Source organism: Jatropha curcas, chromosome 8 (assembly GCF_041381405.1).
Source record: "Jatropha curcas cultivar XTBG-Jc1 chromosome 8, XTBG_Jcur_1.0, whole genome shotgun sequence".
NCBI lineage: Eukaryota > Viridiplantae > Streptophyta > Magnoliopsida > Malpighiales > Euphorbiaceae > Jatropha > Jatropha curcas.
The window spans coordinates 22,267,763-22,276,696 of NC_143158.1; the positions used below are offsets into that span (position 1 = coordinate 22,267,763).

The window sequence follows — 8,934 nt, forward strand, 5'->3', positions numbered from 1 at the left end:
CCAGTCCTTTCTTGATTGGCCAACTATGGTCTCCAGTATTGATAGCCTCGCAAAGCGGGCAAATTTTATTATGTTATTTTCATATAAAATTGCATGAATGCATGATGTTTTAATATATTTTACGTTTGTTCGTGTTGTTTTGTTTCAAAGTGATTATAGGAACACAATTTGAGCAAAGGAATAAAAAGGCTTGCTTTATATAGAAAAGAGGACCAAAAAGTTGATAAAAATGGAAGAAAAAGGAAGAAAATTTCTCAGCAGACTTCGCGATGCGAAGAAGGTCGCGTTGGAAAAGAAATAGGCCAGTCGTGAGCACCAAAAGAAGTCGCGTGCGCAACCTACACCCAGAAGGTTTGCCAGCGAAATGCGCGAGCGCGCCTTCCATCTGCGCGAGCGCGCAAATCACTTTTGAGAGGCAGAAGGTTTGCCAGCGAAATGCGCGAGCGCGACTTCCATCTGCGCAAGCGTGCAAATCACTTTTGAGAGGCAGAAGCATTTAGAGCAGAAGTCGCGAGCGCGACCTTTACAAGCGCGAGCGCGAATCGTGTTTCCAGGAGACGTAATTGTCTTTTCATCAGAAAAACATGTCCTTCCATGAATAGGTCGGGACTTTTCCCAAGAGGAGTCATCTAAAGCACCTTTTGGCCAACCAATCATCATCATAACCAACACCCTCTTCCTCTTCTATAAATTGTAATCCAAATCAAAAGGAAAAAAAATGCATGCAAAAAAATGTAATATGTGTAATGCAATATGCATTATGCAATATGCATCATGTAATAGGAAAAATGTAGTATTATAATACAATAGAAAATAATAAAGTAGTACTTAGAAATAAGATGACGAGAGTCACTTATTATTGTTCGTGCAAAGAACATCCAGGAGTTCCTCGAGGTGTGACGCCCTCCGGAGGCTTGAGTTTGATTACTTCTATCTTTCTCTTGTTTTATTAAAGACTTTTTGCATGTTGTGCTTCATAATTTTCTATGCAAAGCAACATTATTATTTGGTTTCATTCAATAAAAGTTTCTTTAATTTATCTTTTGGTCTTTGTTTAATCAAGCTTACTTAATTATATTCTCAGAAAGAAATAATTCAGTAAGGATCAAAGAGATAGAATTCATTTAGTTGGGTTTGCATGTGAATCTTTAATTTAGTTTGTCAAAGTTAAGTCTAACTTATTGAAATAATCAAAGAATAAGATCTAGGTTTAATATTTGACAAAGTAAGGCATTTGTTGTATGTAGAGATACATATAATAAATAGAGTAATTTTGTACCGAGAGGTTGAATTATACTTTACCATATGTGATTAAAGAATCATTTATTGCATGTTACACGTTTTGCTATAGAAAAAGAAAATCTGATGCATGATCAATTCTTCTAAGTATTCTACTATATCTTTATCTATAGAATTAAGTAGTATATTTAGTTATAGTTTAAATAAGATTATAGTTTAATCATTTCATGCTTTATTGCTGTAAACATAAGTGCTAAGGATAAGTAGTAAAGTGGACATAACCCGTTCCTCGTGGGATCGATCTTTTATTACTACGTTGCGATCCGTATACTTGCGGGAACTCAAAAGAGACGCAACAAGTATCTTCTTGATTTCCCTATTTGTGACCTCCACTTGTCCACTTGTTTGGGGGTGATACGAGGTACCTACATGATGAGTAACACCATATTTTGAAAGAAGGGAATCTAAGTACTTGTTCAAAAGTGCTTACCTCCGTTTGTGATTATTGCTTTAGGAGTACCATGATGAAGTTCATCATATTCTTGGCATCATTGTTGGGAAGGGCAACAACTTCCACCCATTTCGAGACATAATCCACCGCTACTAAAATGTATTGGTTGGAATAAGAGGATGGGAATGGCCCCATGAAATCCAAGCCCCAAACATCAAAGATCTCCACTTTAAGGATATTGTTCAATGGCATCTCATGTCTCTTGGAGATATTACCTAACCTTTGACAATGATCACAAAGATGAACAAAGTTAAAAGCATCTTTAAATAAGTTAGGCCAATACAAACCGCTTTCTAAAATACGTGCTGCCGTCTTGCTTGCTCCAAAATGTTCTCCACATTCCATTGAATGACAGAATCGAAGAACACTTTCCATTTCCTCTTCCGGTACACATCGTCCAAAAAGTTGATCACTATAATACTTGAACAAGAAAGGTTTCTCCCAATAGTAATATTTAAGATCATGAAAGAATTTTTTCTTTTGTTGATAAGAAAGATTGGGAGGAGTAATCTTACAAGCAAGGTAGTTAACTATGTCGACATACCATGGAGTTTGTGGATTTGCTAGAAGAAGAAGAAGTTCATGGGGAAAGTCTTCATTGATTTGCAATTCTGTCTGCCCTTCTTTACCCAACTCAAGCCTGGATAAGTGATCAGCTATAAGGTTCTCGGTTCCCTTTTTATCACAAAACTCCAAATCAAACTCCTGCAAAAGAAGAACCCAATGAATTAGTCTAGGCTTTGCATCTTTCTTTTCTAACCAATATTTAATAGTTGAGTGATCAGTGTAAACTATTGTTTTAGCTCCAATCAAATATGCTCTAAATTTATCAAAAGCAAAAACAATAGCTAAAAGCTCTTTTTCAATGGTGGCATAATTCAATTGTGCATCATTCAATGTGTGATTAGCATAATAAATGACATGTAACTTCTTTTCCTTTCTTTGCCCAAGAATAGCTCCTATAGCATGATCACTAATATCACACAAAAGTTCAAAAAAAAGACTCTGACGGTGATTTTCGCAAGTGTACGAAATCGCAACAAGTAATATAGAGTGAGAAGAGTATTGTGTCCATAGGAATTGTATATCAAGTACCAAAATTGTGTTAACCTATTATTATTTAAACGACAATAAGAGAGATTTGTTGTAAGAAAAGTAAATTCTAAAAATTAAACAGAAAGGAATCAAACAATCAATATTCAGATGAGAAGAAATCAAGGATTTTAAAACTACTAGGGATTTTCATTTCACTTAATTCTATCCAATTTATTTTATTAGTTTGTTAATCAATTTTAATTATTCAAGTAGGGGAAACAACCCTAAAATCACTAACAAGCTCTCCCGATGTATTGTTAGCTATTCTAATCCAGTCTAATTACCTATCTTCTAATAGCACAATCAAACATGAATTAAGTCATTAAGTTTTATGGTTTGTTTTGTGAATTCATAACCTAAGGTTATTAACTTATAAAAAACCCCATGAGTCAAACCATATAGCTTCCGCATCAAGTTATTATTCTCATGTAATTTATTACCTTTTTCATATAAAAAATCCTTCTCCCGATAGTGATTAATGAAATAAATCAATCCAGGGGAGAAACTCTGCCTGGAAGCATTAAGTTCAATAATAAATTATATCATGAACAAAGAAAAGCAAATCTAATATTATAAATTGGAATCAAATTAAGCTACATCAAATTCCTAGTAGGAGAGTTTTAGTTCAACATAGTAATTAAATAAAACTCAATAATACTTGAATAAAACTTCATAATCAATAATGAATAATGAAAAGAAAAACAAGATTAAGAGTTTAGAAATAAAAACTAGACAACAGATACGTGGATGGCTTCCTTGAATCTTGGCACAAATCTTGGATGCTTGAAATCTTTGAGAGAGAGAGAACTATGTAGAAAAATACTAGAACTCGAGATGGCTCTACACTGAATGGTTCCTCTCTTTATATAGACCTACTGGGAGAAAATCTGACTCCATTTAGGAAATAGAATCCTTATTAAGTACGAAATCTTCTTTGGAGATCATAAACTGTTTAGGTTTTGGATTTCTTCTTAGTTAGGACTCTTCTCTCTTCCTAAATAGGCTTAGATCTTGTTTTGCACGTTTAGGAAAATATCTGAGGTGTCCCCATGTACGTTAAAAAGACTGGCTTGCGTTTTTTATTCAAGACAGCTTTGCCTTCGTAGCACGGGCGTGCCAGATAGCACGGCTTGGGCGTGCTAGAGTCTGAGTCTATGAATGATTCAGCATGGGCCGTGCTCTGCAACACACTCAGAGGAGTACTTGTGGCACAGGCGTGCGCCATAGCACGGGCAGGGTGTGCTAGGCTCTGACTTTCCAAGATAAATTGCATCACGGGCGTGCTAGACAAGCACGCCCTAAGGTCCTTTTAGGCACGGGCGTGCCATATAGCACGGGCTAGCTGTGCTAGAGTCTGAGTCTCCACTTGATTTCCTTTAAGTTTAGCACGGGCGTGCTAAGGGGTACGGGCTGGGCGTTCTAGAGCCTGAGTGTTTTGCTTTATAATGCTCTTTTTTGTGCCAAAACCTTGCAAATTTCTTTAAGATCAACTGGATTATGATTCAAGGAAGCTTTGAACAAAATTATAATTAAAATGAAGTAAAAATTAATTAAAGTGATAAAATTTACTAAAATTCCAAACAAAAACTATATTACAAATATTGTAAAAATGACACCTATCAGACTCCAATCTGGTGTAGCAATGATAGGCGTTGAAATCAATTCTTTCTTCAACCTGTTAAAAGCATTCAGACATTCTTTGTTAAAATCAAAAGGAACATCCTTAACTAATAAATTACAAAGAGGTTCTGTGATTTTGGAGAAATCCTTGATAAATCTCCTATAGAATCCTACATGGCCAAGAAAACTTCTTACTCCTTTTACTGAATTAGGAGTGGTAGCTTTTCAATTACCTCTATCTTGGCTTTGTCCACTTCAATCCCTTTTTGTGAGATTTTATGCCCTAAAACAATACCTTCACTAACCATAAAATGACATTTTTCCCAATTCAAAACGAGGTTAGTGTCCTCACATCGCTGCATTACTAAAGAGAGGTTATAAGGATAAGAATCAAAAGAAGAACCAAACACAGAAAAAGCATCCATAAATATTTCAATGAACTTCTCAACCATGTTAGAAAATATGGACATCATGCACCTATGAAAAGTCGCAGGAGCATTGCACAACCCAAAAGGCATTCTTCTATAAGCAAAAGTACCATAAGGGCAAGTGAAATTGGTCTTCTCTTGATCCTCGGGAACTATAGGTATTTGAAAATACCCTCAATAACCATCTAGAAAGCAATAATAGGGGTAACCTGTAAGTCTCTCAAGCATTTGATCAATAAAAGGTAAAGAAAGTGATATTGCGTGTTGCTTTGTTCAATTTTCTATAATCAATACACACACGCTAACCTGTGACAGTTCTAGTAGGAATTAATTCATTATTTTTGTTAGAAATAACTGTCATACCTCCTTTCTTTGGGATAAGTTGAATGGGACTTAACCAACTGCTATCAAAAATTGGATAGATAATGCCAGCATCCAAAAGCTTTATGATCTCAGCCTTGAGTACTTCTTTCATGTTTGGGTTCAATCTTCTTTGATGCTCAATTGAAGGTTTGTAGTCTTCCTCCATCAAGATCTTGTGCATGCACACACTTGGACTTATTCCCTGCAATCTGAAATTGACCATCCTAGGGCTTTCTTATGTTTTCGTAGAACCTGCCACAACCTTTCCTCTTGATCAAGTGTTAAGTGAGAAGAAATAATAACAGGAAAAGAATTATTCTCACCTAAGAATGCATGTTTTAAATGAGATGGAAGTTGTTTTAATTGTTGCTTTGGTGATTCACTTTCTTTCTCATCTTTGATGCTTTGATTATTAATATCACCTTTATCTTTAATATTCAAAGTGTCCTTTAAACATTCATCAACAACATTAATTCTAAAGCAGCCATTATAATCCACGGGAAGTTTACAACACTTAAGAACATAAAAAATAACCTCCCCTTTAACTACCCTCAAGGTTAATTTACCTTCATACACATCAATCAATGCTCTTACAGTTGCAAGAAAATGTCTTCCAAGGATTAAGGACCCTTCTCTATCTTCATCAATGTCAACAAAAACAAAATCAACAGGAAAGATAAATTTACCTACCTTGACGAGCACATCTTCTACAATCCCTCTTGGGTATTTGATTGATCGATCTACCAACTGCAGAGACATCCTTGTTGGTTTCAGCTCTCCTATCCCTAGCATTTTAAAAACTTCATAAGATATAAGATTAATGCTAGCACCTAAATCTGCTAAAGCTTTTTCAAAATCAAGAATTCCAATATTACAAGGGATAGAAAAACTTCCTGGATCTTTTAATTTTGGAGACAGTTTATTTTGAATGATTTCACTACACTCCTCTTTTAACATTACCGCTCCTTGATCATCGATCTTCCTTTTGTTGCTTAGGATCTCCTTTAAGAACTTTGCATAGCTAGACATTTAAACAAGGGCTTCAACAAAAGGGATGTTGATTTGAAGCTTTTTGAAGACATCAAGAAACTTGAGGAAACTCTTGTCATCTTGTGTTTTCTTTAACCTTTATGGAAAAGGAACAGGTGAAACATAGGGCTTGACTTCCTCTTTCTCTTCTAGGTCAATGATGGGGATCTTTTTTTGCTCTTCCTTCTCTTCCTCCATCCTAGGTGGATCCTCCAATTGTTTGCCACTTCTCAAGGCGATAGCTTGTACCTGTTCTTTAGGATTCATTTCAGTATTACTAGGTAACGTACCTTGAGGTCGGGAAGCCATCATGTTTGGAAACTATCCTAATTGAATCTCCAAGTTCCTTATCGCAGCTTGTTGGATTTTATTGTTTTCTTGAGTTTCATTCATGAAGTCCATGTGAGATATAGAGAGGGCAGTAAAGAGATCATCATGAGTCTTTTTCTCTTGAGGCAGAAAACCTGGTGGTGCATTCAAGGCGTTGTTTGGATTCCCATAAGAAAGATTATGATGATTCCTCAACCTGTTATCATAAGAGTTAGAATACGGGTAGTTCTTCCTTCCTTGATTCATCACATAGTTTACTTACTCCAAAGTTTGCGGATTTAAAGAATCTAACGTGCATTCTCCAATCCCATGTTGCCCATTACACCTGTCACAGGCTTGCACAATAGAATTAACCGAGTTAGTAGTCAATAAGTCCAACTTCCTTACCATATTGTCTACCTTGGCATTGAGTGCGCTAATGGTATCAATCTCATAAACTCCTACAGTCTTCTTTCTTTCGGAGTTGCTTTGATAATGACTATTACTTGCCATCTCTTCTATTAAGTCATATGCCTCATCAATTTCTTTTCTTTCAAAAGATCCACCAGCAACTGCATCTAGAGTAATCTGTATGTTAGGAGACAATGGATTATAAAAAGTTTGTACCTGTAATGACTTGGGTAAGCTGTGATGTGGGCACTTCCTCAGTAGGTACGTGAATCTCTCCTAAGCTTCATACAAACTCTCTTGATCATGGTGGACAAAGGTCATTATCTCATTGCGCAGCTTTGTGGTCTTTGAAGATGGAAAGAATTTTTCCAAAAATTTCTGAGATAATTCCTACCATGTTGTAAAACTTCCAGCAGGGCATGATTGTAACCAACATCGTGTTTTATCCCTTAGAGTGAAAGGAAAGAGTTTTAATTTTATGGCATCCTCAAAAACTCCATTTTTTTTGAACGTATTGCAAATCTCCAAGAAATTTATGATATGGGCATTAGGATCTTCACTGGGCGGACATCCATATTGAATTGAGGTGGAAAGCATTTGGATAATTGCAGGTTTAATCTCAAAATTGTTAGCTTCCATGCTAGGCCTAGTGATACTTCAGGTTGTTCCATTGAGAGAAGGAGTTGTGTAATCTCGCAATGTGCGGACATGAGGTTGGGGTCCGTCCTATGGGTTGACTTCATCAGCCATATTTGCTTATTGTTCTTATTTGTTCTCATGTGCTCTTCTAACAATGTTGTTCTTACGACAAGTCTTTTCGATTTCCGGATCAAAGATCAAGGGCTCAGTTCTACCTGAGCTTCTTTGCATAAACACCTGAAATAATTTTCTAGAAAAATTAAAAATAAAAAATAAATGTCTAAATTAATAATAGGGTAATTAGTATTGATATTGGTAATGCCAATCCCCGGCAACGGCGCCGAAAACTTGACAGTGATTTTCGCAAGTGTACGAAATCGCGACAAGTAATATAGAATGAGTAGAGTATCGTTCCCACGAGGATTGTATACTAAGTAGCAAAATTATGTTAACCTACTATTATTTAAATGGCAATAAGGGCAGTTATTTTAAGAAATTAAATTCAACAAATAAAAGAGAATAAAAAGAAATCAATCAAGGCAATTTTAATTAAAAGAAATCAAGGTTTAAAAACTACTAGGGATTTTGACTTCACTTAATTCTATCCAATTTATTTTATTAGTTCGTTAATCAATTTTTAATAGTTTAAGTAGGGGAAACAAACCTAAAATCACTAACAAGTTCTTCCGATGTATTGTTAGCTATTTTAACCTGATCTAATTATCTATCTTCCAATAGTGCAATCAAACATGAATTAAATTATTAAGTTTTATGATTTGTTTTGTGAATTCAAAACCTAATGTCATTAACTTATGAAAACTCCCCATGAGTCTAACCATATAGCTTCCGCCTCAAGTTATTATTCTCATGTAATTTATTATCTTTTTCATATCAAAACTCTTCTCCCGATAGTGATTAATGAAATAAATCAATTCAAGGGTAAAACTCTACCTGGAAGCATTAAGTTCAATAATAAATTATACTTTAAATAGAGAAAAGAAAATCTAATATTATAAATTGAAAAAGAAATTAAGCTACATTAAATCCCTAGTATGAGAATTTAGTTTAACATAGTAATTAAATAAAACTCAATTAAACTTGAAAATAATTCCATAATCAATGTGAATAATGAAAAGTAAAAACAAGATTAAGAGTTTAGAGATAAAAATTAGTCAACAAATAACGTGGACGGTTTCCTTGAATCTTGACACAAATCTTGATCACTTGAAGTCTTAGAGAGAGAGAGAAAAATAATATAACAAAATATGGTAGAACCAGAGATATCCTTTA

General features: G+C 34.9%; 1 non-coding gene across 1 annotated transcript; it reads left to right on the plus strand.

Moving 5' to 3' along the window:
- Positions 1 to 7,237: 7,237 nt before the first annotated feature.
- On the plus strand, positions 7,238 to 7,344 carry LOC149494341 (small nucleolar RNA R71). Its single transcript, XR_016322343.1, has one exon. It is a non-coding gene; the product is annotated as a small nucleolar RNA R71 (small nucleolar RNA).
- Positions 7,345 to 8,934: the final 1,590 nt, after the last annotated feature.